The 12,028-nt window shown below is 39.8% G+C and overlaps 1 protein-coding gene across 8 annotated transcripts in view; it reads right to left on the bottom strand.

Annotated features, from left to right (window-relative positions):
• anos1b (anosmin 1b) overlaps positions 1 to 12,028 on the bottom strand; it is an 86,078-nt gene that overhangs the window by 55,114 nt on the left and 18,936 nt on the right.

Genomic DNA, 12,028 nt, shown 5'->3' with positions numbered 1-12,028 from the left:
AGGACAAAAGGAAAATGTCTCCACCATAATCTATGCAGAAGTTATTGTGTTCCAGCTGATGAGAGGTGCTGTACAAGCCACAGGGAGCGATCATTGTGTTCATATTTCACTATTCTTCTGTTCGATCAAGCATAATTCACTGTGTTTGGAGCACGTCAGACATATAAAAGGATTACTTATGCACATCAGCTCAAAAACAGAGGAGAATGGCCCTGAAGCGCACAGCATAAGGTAAGAGATGAGCTGTCTGTGCTATCTGGGGCTGCTTATTGATCATAAATGTAGTGTTTTCACTTCTGCGCCATGGAAACACCGAGATTCATTCAGCAACTGTTTGATATGTGAATATAATTCAGTAAGAAGAACGCTAGAAGCGTATGAGCACCGGCAAGAACTTTCATTTCAGCTATAACCTGTACATGTGTCATATGAAAAACATGAAAATGAACCAATGTTCAACACCCAGCTCGGGGATCCAAAATACTGTGTATTTAATGAATTTTGTTCAGTAGAATAAAAACCAAAGTGATGCACATGTGCATAAAATATAGATTCTACACTTTCAAATGGAAACACTTAAGTGGGTCTGGTGCAATGCAGCCCTTTAAATCTTAAAGCGACAGTCGCTTACGCAGAGTTTGAGAGAATAGGTATTGCTAACAAATAGAAGCTTATTGTAAATTGTTACAGAATAATGTAACAGAATTGATGTTTGTCATCCTAAACCCGAGGAGCTTTAAGGATATCCATGACTTGATGGAACAAATTGAGAAAATCTTTCTTCAAGACCTCTTGAAAGGCGTGCAGACCAAGATGGGAGAAAGCTGTAGGGGGCCAAAGGAGGGATCTCACCTCTGCTGAACCTTCAAATGCCAGACGTGAAAAACTGAAACATTAGGAGAGGAAGTGTATCGCAAGAAAGAGCAGAAGACCATTAATTTCTCAATGTCAGGAATAACCCAAATGGCTTATCCATATGGAAGTTGATGACGAATGTCCATACCCCCCCTTATGAACACACAAACCCGCTTGCACTTGACTTTGAAAGACGTTGTCCAGAGGTTCCTTCTTGACCCTTCAGCGCTCTCAGTTTGCCTGATTCAAGAGCAAAGCTGCAAGTTCTGATTTAGTGTCCTGATGTGGACATTCTCATAAGCCCCAACCTAACCACGACAAAAACCACATGTGCAGAAACACAGAGTTCCCGAGAGCGCTCTCATAATAAACATGCAAACGCCTTCACTGTGAGGTGTCTGAAGTATGCAGGTCGTCATTATGATGTCACACGGGCGGAAAGTGAACTGGAATACCTGCTGCAGTTTGAATCAGCACACACTCGGCATTATGGGAACAACCTGGGTGTTCTGAATGTCTGCAACCCATTGAGCTGCCATTGCAGTTCAGGTGTCTGCAGGCCACACACAGCACACTCACAGTAAACATGAGCCGCTTTTCCACTATCAGGCCGAACTGTTCTATCTCAACCGTTCCATTCTTTGCTAATCACCATGGATTTGGTTTCATTTTGCACAGTGGTGCTGATAACGGAGCTCTCTGGAATGTAATACAAATGCATGAGCTGTTGTCTTTGTAAGGCAAGTGTAACGATTTTTAGTGTCGGTTTTGAAAGTCACTATGTCAGATTATGTGATTTTTGTCTTGATAAAATTTTGACTTGTCAAATGTGCCAGACTGCAAACTGCTTCACAATCAGTAATCCCATGCCAGCTATGATGAGCATTGTTTCCTAAAGTGTTGCAATAACAATATTACTTAACTCAATTTATTATTTTAATCTCATTTCAATCTCAATAAACACTGATGCTTGCAGACAACTGATAACTACAATATTTAAGGGCATTCCTTACAAGATGGAAAGTCGTGCCCAACTGAGTCTGGTTCTCTCAAGGTTTTTTTTCTTCACTCCTATCAGGTGAAGTTTTTTTCCCTCTCCGCTGTCGCCACTGGCTCGCATGGTTCAGGATTGGTAGAGCTACGCATCGATGGATTGGCTCTTCAGTGTTTGGACTCTCAGTAATGATTAAATCACACTGAACTGAGCTCAACTGAACTGAACTTAAACACTAAAACCTGAACTACACTGTTCCAGTTACTATGACCATTTATGTGAAGCTGCTTTGACACAATCTACATTGTAAAAGCGCTGTACAAATAAAGCTGAATTGAATTGAAATGGAAAGAATCAAACTTCCTCGAAATCGAAATGTATATTTTCCTGCCATGTGTTTCTTAACAAACACTCCCTCGCGTGAACTTGCCACGAGTGAAACGGAGAAATGAAAGCACATAAGCAGCAGCAAGGAAAAGTCAGATGCTCAAGTCATAATCTTTAAAATAATGTCAAATTAAAAAATGAGCAAATGTGTTTGTCAATACATCAATTAAAGTGAAGCATTAAATAAATCCTTATTTTCCACAGAGTGAAACAAATCATCTACCTGTATAGTTGAGTAGCACAAGCAAAAATATCATTTGTATGTATTTCTTGATTAAAAACATTTTCATTTCATTTAATTTTTAGTTTTATTATTTTATTTTAGGAACCTCTATGTCAGGAGAGGGGGTGGTTTAGTGGTGTTTGACAATGTGTGCGCGACTTGTCTGAAAGATGCAGTGGGGAGGGCTGAGAAGGGTTCCTATTTGAGGACCGGGAGGGAGACGCAAGATTACCGGGAGATTATCACTTGTTTGCAGGCATCCGGAGACTCACGAAACTTCCCGCCCTACTCATAATTCTAATAATATAGCTGTATACCTATTACATATCCATAAAACACTGTGATATTACCGGGCTCGGATCGCTCTCTCACTGCAATCGTTCCGCTCCAGAGTTTGTTTCAATTGAGCCGAGACTCCCTCATTCAAGCGATCTCGGAATGATTGATTTGGCGCGGATCCGAGAGCGATTGGAGGTTTCACATATGCCAAACGAACCGCGCTAACTGGGCAAACGAGAGTCTAGGTGTGAAACCACCCTCAAAGTCCTCCTTCCCCATGTCTTTGCGAGAGAAGCCAGTCATCTTGTTATGCTTGTGTGCGTGTGCTATCGACTCCCCCGCACACTCCCTTTACTAAACCCAACCCATAGTGTTTTCAGAAGCAAACTAGAAAAGCGGCTGCACGCTTGTAGCACATTTTCACACTGCTTTTTTTAGTTTGTTTCATCTGGTTTCTGGAAACATCCTTCACCAGACTCAACCCTCGGTCTGAAGCCTGTATTCCAATCCACTCTTAAACATGCACATGCAGTCTTCCCTTTTTCCTTAGGTGAAATCCCCACCGTCCTTTTAAAGTGCATTTCATCAAGTGAACAGGGTAAGCTTACATGGACATACCCTCGATCCCTCAAGTCTGATAGGGAGCAAGTTGGCTTCCTATATTTACTCCAGCACCTATATGTCTCTAAATGCAATGCAATTAAGATGTCAGAGCAGTGTAGTTCTCAAGTGCTGGGGTTTACAACACTCTATTTAAACCCACCAGTAATGGACACATGTGTAACATAATCAACAATGCACATCCGAGAGAACGAGACAGGGGGAAGTAAGTGATTGAAGAACACAAACAATTGGATTGGAATGCAGCCCAAGTGTGACACCATACAAGGTGAGCTAATGAGCAAACTGACCGCTCAGGAAAACTGCTCCATCCATAGAGGAGTAAAGGGTCAGAGGTAGTTAAAAAGAATCAGAAGTTGTTGGTGCAACCCCCACCGGTCCTACATCACCCAACCCACTCTGAGCTGGGATCGAACCGGCGACCTTCCACATGGGAGTCGGTTGCTCTAACAAGGAGGCTAAAGACCACAGCCTCTAGCGTCTGTCGCACCTTTAGAGGTCAGAGGAGTGAGGTTTACCTGCAGAGCACTTCACTAGCTGGCACTGACACTACCAAAGCGTTCTTTTTAAACACAAATTGCAGTCATGCCTAGCCCAGGGCACACATTTCATGCTTCCTAAAAATGTAGCACTGAGCACATACTCCCCATGAGTCTGTGTCATCATTATGATGTCACACAGAGCAGAACTGTAATGCATGCACTGCCTGCTGCAGTTTGAATCAGCACACACTCGGCATTATGGGAACAACCTGGGTGTTCTGAATGTCTGCAACCCATTGAGCTGCCATTGCAGTTCAGGTGTCTGCAGGTCACACGCAGCACACTCACAGTAAACATGCTGCTGAGGGTGGAGAAACCATGACACAAGGCCACAGAGTTCATCAGCCTGCAGAAACGCAGCCATTTCTTCTCATATGGTTCGAATGAATCCGTCATCATAAACTATTTTACGTGCCGTTAAAGGTAACAGGGCATATTTCAGATATGTAAATGGTAACCAACCATGGTTTACTTAAGGAAGGGTAATGTTGGCTTTGAGGCTGTCTGTGGTTTTGAAACTAAATGCAATGCTTTAGGTGGTTGATTTCATGCTGTTGTGATATCTGCTGCCTTTTCTTTAAGCATGATGCAGTTTGAACTGAGGTTTAATTTGACCAAAACTATGTATTCAAGCTTCTGGAAAAAAAATCATAGACAGTAAAGTCTTCAAAATACTTCAGTGATCTCACAGAATATTATCTACACACTCCAGCCTCCTTTGTCATCGACTTTCTATTAAAGAAAGATTATGATAGATGAAAAATTAAACTGAGTAATTGTTTAGGCTGTTTAATTTTACAGCAACTTCAAACTTAAATTACAATGATGTGAAGGTCCAACAGGCATGTCGTGTTTTTGATTGTATTTTACTTGTAAAAGCTGTGTTATGTTACAAATGTGAACTGAATGGCAATGAATGATTCCAAATGAATGATTAAACGTAACGATAGCCATCGTGTTTTGGTTTATAACGTAATATTATAGTAACACTATAAAACTATTAATCTTAAACAACTAAATCCTTAATCTAAATCTCAATATATACCGACCAAATCTGCTTTATGCATTTATAATTTCCTAATTCAGAAAATAAAAGAAAATAAACTAAATGTAAAAACAAAGTTTGTGTGAGGAAGAGGGAGTGAATATATAAGGCAAAGTAAAATAAGCAACATTTTTTATCATTAATTGTACAAATAAAGTAAACTTGGAAACACAATGTACAGAAAAATAGTAAAATTTAGTTGGGCGCCTCTAAACTCTTAAAGATTGAGTTGATATTTTTCATTATTTTTAATTTATTCATATATATATATATATATATATATATATATATATATATATATATATATATAGGCCAAGTGCCTTAGTGTTCACTATACAGCCATATCGCACTGCTACGAGTGTGATATTGCCTTTATACAACAGTTTGATGGCATAATCACATTTATGAATAAGAAAATCAAACACAGAGAGTCTCAAAATCCTTTTATAAGAGGAACTACTTTCCTCCAGCTGACGTCAGAACAGCAGAAGCCGTTACTAATCCACCGTTGTCATCTTAGAGCTAGAATATGAATAATTTTCTAGCATAATACATAAAGTGATGACAAAACGGGTGATTTTGCCGACCTTCTAAGATTATAAAGCTGAATCTACAGAGTCTACAGAGACTTCCCAGTATTTCTCTGTTGCCATCGGAATATCACAATAATTAACCCCAAAAGCAACGCACACAATGACTACCATTTACTGTTGTGTTTGCGATAATGAAAAACGCTAAACACATGCGGGCATTTCTTCTTTCTTTCTTTTTACTAAACTATTCTGCAGTAACAAAAAACAGGAGACGCATTAGAAACAAACAGATGGCCAACACAAACATTCCTGTCCCATACACTACAATTACTACAGTATAAATACAACACAACAACATAAAAGAGAGAGAGATCCACTTAGAATGTCACTTAATTTTATTTTGAAAATATGCAGATCGTTTCTCCTGTAAGGGCTTATTATGCGGTCTCTGTCGACATCTTTTCGATGGACAAGGTCAAAAGTCTTTGCTCCACTCAATGACTAATGGATATCGACGTGCTGTATCTCTGAAATGATAAATATATAAAATAGGCGCTATCCTTATAAATAAACTGCATAGATGCAATCTAAACAGCCTGAAAAACTCAAGTACATTATATTATGTTGTCCAACATCCAACAGTAGTGTGTTTATTGATCTGCGTTCACTCTATGTGGGCGGAGTAATACACAAGGGTGAAGAGGCTGTACGAGTTCTGATATCGCAGAATATTGCACGACTATCAGCCAATTAGATTCGAGAACCAGATAGAACTGTTAGATATATATATATATTCGTCTGGTTCTCTCTCTCTCTCTCTATATATAGATTTTATAAATGTTTTGACTCATTTTAATTGGCCAAGAGGTTGGATTTGTGAATTTTGAATACCTTGAAGGTACAAATCTGTATCTCGGGTACATTTTCGTACCAAAATATTGTAAGTTGGTTTCTCGAAAGTGCAGATTAGTCCCTTAAAAGTACAATAATGTAACTTTTAGGTATTGGTATGTGACCACAAGACCAAACAAAAAGACAGGACCATATTTGCCCAAGATACAACTGTAAAATCTGCAATCTGAGGGAGCAAACAAAAAGGAAATATTGCGAAAATCACTTTTAAAGTTTTCTAAATGAAGTGCTTAGCAATGCACATTATTAAAATAGCTTTTGATACATGTACAGTAGGAAATGTACAAAATGTCTTCATGGAACGTGATATTTACTATAATTATTATTCATTTAGTTTAAATTACTATTAATTTACAGAAAAAATATCAATTTGACCCATACAAAGTAGTTTTTGGCTGTTGCCAAAAGTGTACCCGTGCAACATTAAGACTCTTATGTTACCCAAGGCCACACAAATGAATTTTATAACAGCACTATAAACATTTTAGATTTGAAAATGGACCTTTTGCAAAGGTACAACCCCAGAAACAGATTTGTATTCTTGACAGTGCACTGCAGGCAGATTTATCAGCATGAGAAACTAAATATATAACGACTGCTTTCAGATACGTAATGAGACTCATTTACATTTCCAAAATCAGCAGTTGCCAAACAAAGCTGGAATAAGTTCTTCTGCGAAACTTCCAGGAACTGTTAAACGTAATGAGCTCCCCAAATCTCAGAGCGGAGTCAGCAGCGGCCTTCATTGTGACTGACCACACACAGAGTGACCCGCATGTGTGACCCGCTGACCCTCACCTGCTGATCACGGCCCACAGCCTGAGCCCCAGTCCAGCGCGGGTCAACCCGGATTCATCTGCTTTAGAGCTTTACTTAACCCTCCCGATGACTTAAAGGTAAAAATGACCCGGGCACCATTTTACCAACAGAGAAACAAACCCAAACAGGGTTTTTCCATCTTAAAATATTAAAAAAAAGAATGTGCTTTGGGTTCTGTCAGCTATAAAACAATTTTTACACCCCAGAAACTACTGGCACACAATAATAATCTGCTGCTTTAATAAAAACGGCCGAGCTAAGAACATTTTACACTTATGACGGTACTACTTTAGTTTACTTTAGTCAAGAATGAGTGTTGTCCACTAATTAAACTGATGAAATACTGCACACTGATGAGGAAAAACCTGGACGAGTTAGAGATGAAGATGAGGTTGATTCTTCATGCAGAATGGAGATTTGTGGATTGAAATTCAATGTATCTGCTTTATTTTAGTGAAAGAGGGTCACTTTTGACCTGAAGGATGAACGGCATAGAGAGAAGTCTAAGACAACCAAGGGTTTAGAGAAGAGAGTGGCTTAATCCCGGCGCTAAACTATAGCCACCGTGCTGCATCTCACCCGAGGTCAAGCCTGACGGATGAGACTGGACAAGTGCTGGGAGACGCCCTGATCCAGTCCCAGCACTGTTTAACTGGAGCTGCTGCTTTCTGACACATGCCGGACCAGAAAAAGACTTCAAAGACAGCTCAAATACACTTCAAGGCAAGAGGTGAACAGGGCGATCATTTTAGACATCAGCGAACTCCAGCAGTTAAGCACAGAGCATTAACATATTAAATGATCAGTTTGGGAAGTTTTCTCAGATGAAATGACCAAATGAGGCATTACTGAATTATAAATGCACTCATGAAAATTCATTTGCATCTATTTCATTAACAGAAATTGGAGTAAAGTCAGGTTTGTAAGTGTTTTGCAGATGTTTTATACACACTTATATATACAGCTGAAGTCAGAATTATTCACCCCCTTTTAAATTTATTTCTTTGTTGAATATTTCCCAGATGGTGTTGAACAGATTGAGGAAATGTTCACAGTGTGTCTGATAATGTTTGTTCTTCTGGAGAAAGTCTGATTTGTTTTATTTGGGCTAGAATAAAAGCAGTTTTTAATTGTTTAAACAGCATTTTAAGCTCAATATTATTCGCCCCTTTAAGCTATATTTGTTTTGGATAGTCTACAGAACAAACCATCGTTATACAATAACTTGCCTAATTACCCTAACCTGCCTAGTTACCCTAATTACCCTAGTGAAGCCTTTACATGTCACTTTAAGCTGTATAGAAGTGTCTTGAAGAATATCTAGTCTAATATTATTTACTGTCATCATGACAAAGAGGAAATAAATCAGTGATTAGAGATGAGTTATTAACACTGTTATGATCAGACATGTGCTGGAGAAATCTGCTCTCTGATACACAGAAAATTAGGAATGAAATAAGCAGGGGGTGAATAATTCTGATTTCAGCTGTATATTTTTAAGTATATCTAAATGTTAAAAGTACAATAATGTAGACAAACTATACACTATTTTTAGTTTAAAGATGTAATAATAGCATAATTGAGCCATCATGTTGTTGTTGTTTGTAAAGGAACGAATTTAAGGTTTATCCAGTTTAACAGATCAACTAATCATGTGTCTAAAACCAACAACAGCTACTTCACAACCAAATAATATTACACGAAAAAAGAAACACACAGCGTCTTCCTGGTCTGTGCTTTAAACGAATAAACAGAAGCTAATTTCAAGTGCACTACTAGAGACGCAGTTCAGCCCTGACGGATGTGAAAAAGCTTATTTTCACAAGTAGCACAACATTTACTTTACCTGTTATTGGAAGGGCTGACGGTGGATTACTTCCATCTGAAAGCAATTAGGACGGCTTAAACGCTTGGTGTGAGAAATACGGCTTTCACCAGGAATGTTTTTGCTCTTTTTCATTCAGCTCAGGCCCTCGGGGCGAGCGGTGGCTGCTGATCGGCCGACGGCACCCAGAGATGTCTGGGTTTAGGCAATTACCATTAATGAGCTGACCATGTTTACTGGCTTATCGTAGAACAATTATGGTGACATTTCACAAGTATAGAAATATTCAGGCAGTCTTCATGGTCTGCTTGACTGAGGAGCCACTACAGCGACTGCTAGAGAGAAGCTGTGGCATTTCAAAAGAGGTAAAAAGGCTATAAGTTAAGACTGTGATACACATATTTGTACTGATTTTTTTATGCTTCACATACGCTTCCATCCCCTGACTCAAGACCAGGTACTGAGCCATGAAAGAGGTTCTTCTGTGCTGCAAGAATGCTCAATTACATTATAGGAGATCTCAGTTTATTGTGATTTTCCAATGATATCGCATGTCAATACGTTTGATTTAGTGGCTAACAGTGGGGTAAAGAGAACTGAAAACTCATACTGAAGTGAAAGCACCATTACTTGCTTAATGTAGTGCAGAGTAAAAGTATCTGCTGTCAATATTACTCAGAGTATGAGTAAAAAGTAGAGCTTTCAAGAGTAGCTAGTGAGTGTTACGCTGTGAAACGCTGATGTGTTTGCATGTCATTTGTGCATGAGTGTGTAAACGTAACATTCTGTAGTGCATTTGGTTATTGCCCAGCAGGCTCACGACATCATAAGACGTTAACATCAGGTTAGATTTAGGTCGTGACATCAGGTGACCAAAATCTACTAAAGGACAACGTTATTTTGATGTCCAATGACACCGTCGAATGACATCGATATGTGGTTGATTTTAGATTGTATTGGGAGGTGATTATAACCCAACGTCGAGTCAACCTCTCATTGACATCAAAAACTGACATTTATAAAACGGGTACGGCAACCAAAATCAAACATCTGATAGATAGTGGTAACGTCCACACAACGTCAAGCTGTACAACATTAGACGTTGATTTTTGGTCGATTTTAGTTTAGACATGGACACTGACGTCCGCCTGATGTTGAGTTCTGACGTCAACCTGATTTTCATTACCAAACAAACTGCAAGATTTCCACAAGGTTGAAGTACACCGTCAATCTAACGTCAGGTTAATATCCTGTGCCGTTAAGGCCATTTCAGTCATCATACAGTAGACATCGCTCTTCTTCTCTAAACAGTCTCTGGGTCAATGTGTGTAGAGATTTTGGACATCTTCTTGGACATTTTTAATGCTTCAAAACAGTTTTCTGCAATTATGAATCGCCCATGTCTTGAGGTGGTTCATTATGATGCAATTTACATTCTATATGTGATCTGATTGGACAGGAATTACAGGACTGAGTTCTCTCATCCCCATAGAGAAGAGAAGATAAAGTAGTGACGCAGGTTTAAGGACTGTGGAGTAAACGTACAGATACTGCAGTAAACATGTTCTCAAGGGAAAGTAAAAGTCCACATTTATAAAACTACTTAGTAAAGTACAACTCCTGAGAAAAACTACTCGATTACCGTCATCTGAGTATTTGAAATTAGTTTCTTTACACCACTGGCGGAAAAATTCGTATAAAGTTGTACGATCTCATTTGTACATTGTAGGACGATGTGCTCATCTCCCACTGGACTTTTAGACATTTTTGTGTGACTGAACTTGTTTGAATTTGTACGATTTAGTACAATAGTAGTAGTTGTTTAACCTAACAAAATGTTTCAACCCAGACTCATTCTGAAAGCGTAGTCCCGCGGACGTTTCTGGAGACTGCGATTTACATGGCTGGAGGTATGTATGGCTGCATTTCGTTTTTTCAAGCGAACGCTACGTGGCGGTGTGACGCCGCTCCTCTTCACACTCGTCGCCTGACAGCTCACCTCCGTGTGGAGGGCTTTCCCGCCGCAAGCGGTTTGTCCGGTTAGCTCGTCGTGTACATCGGCGGAGCGGAGACCCGGAGGAGAGCTGGCGGCGAGGACCAGGTTCGAGTCCGGGGAAGAGCGGTTCCAGAAATCAGGCAAAAGACAAAAAACAGAATCCAAAAAATGAAGTGAGGGTGAGCATGTGGTGAAATCCGAAAACGCAGTTTTTCTGGACGGCTTTTGTAAATCACTGCTTGAGTTTAGGGAGGGAAGTGAGCGGGCGAGCGGGTGGGCGGGCTAACGGGTCAATCTGTAAAACCGGTTGGGTTTAGGGAAGGAGGAGGAGGGTGGGTCTACCGATTGGCCGGTTGCCCAGTCAATCATTCAGTTATTCAGTAAGCCGAACAGATGGTCGCTCAATAGCGGCCTCCGGCGGCTTTACGTGAGAACAGCGCGGGCAAGAGGCGTTCGAGATGCGAAAAAGCGGATTCACGAAAACAAAACTGCACAAATACGTACCTCCCAGGACGCATTTCACGATCTCCAGAAACGTCCACGGTTTGCTTTACAGCTGAGTTTGAGTGTGTCTACAGAAATAACTTCTGACCTGCCTCAGTTGATTACTCTTGCATCAGTCATTCTGTTTTTCTCCCATTCATCATTGTGATTTATTATCATTATTGTGCATTGTATGATGTCTTTATTAACTGATAACGTCTCCTGTAATCGTAATATACGCATGTCAAAGGAAGTTTCAGCTGTGATTATATCTTTGGGGTTTTGTTTATGAGTTTTGCGAAAAGGCCGGTGTGCATATTTCCCCATGAGAGCAGACTGAATTTTTCCTGATGTAAACTGAATCCGGGAACTTTTTTTTGAGACATGCATCCTCGCAAATGGACTTCCCAAGAGAGCAAATGAAAAACAAACTGCTTAAAGTCAACATGAAACACGTTCACAAGCCATTTCGTATTGTGCCACTTATTTAATCTACAGAGAAAAGTGGTCTCAA

The sequence above is a fragment of the Danio rerio genome, chromosome 22 (genome assembly GCF_049306965.1).
Source record: "Danio rerio strain Tuebingen ecotype United States chromosome 22, GRCz12tu, whole genome shotgun sequence".
In the NCBI taxonomy this organism is placed as follows: Eukaryota; Metazoa; Chordata; class Actinopteri; order Cypriniformes; family Danionidae; genus Danio; species Danio rerio.
Note: the sequence above shows the minus strand (reverse complement) of the source record. Positions and strands in the feature narration are given on the sequence as shown.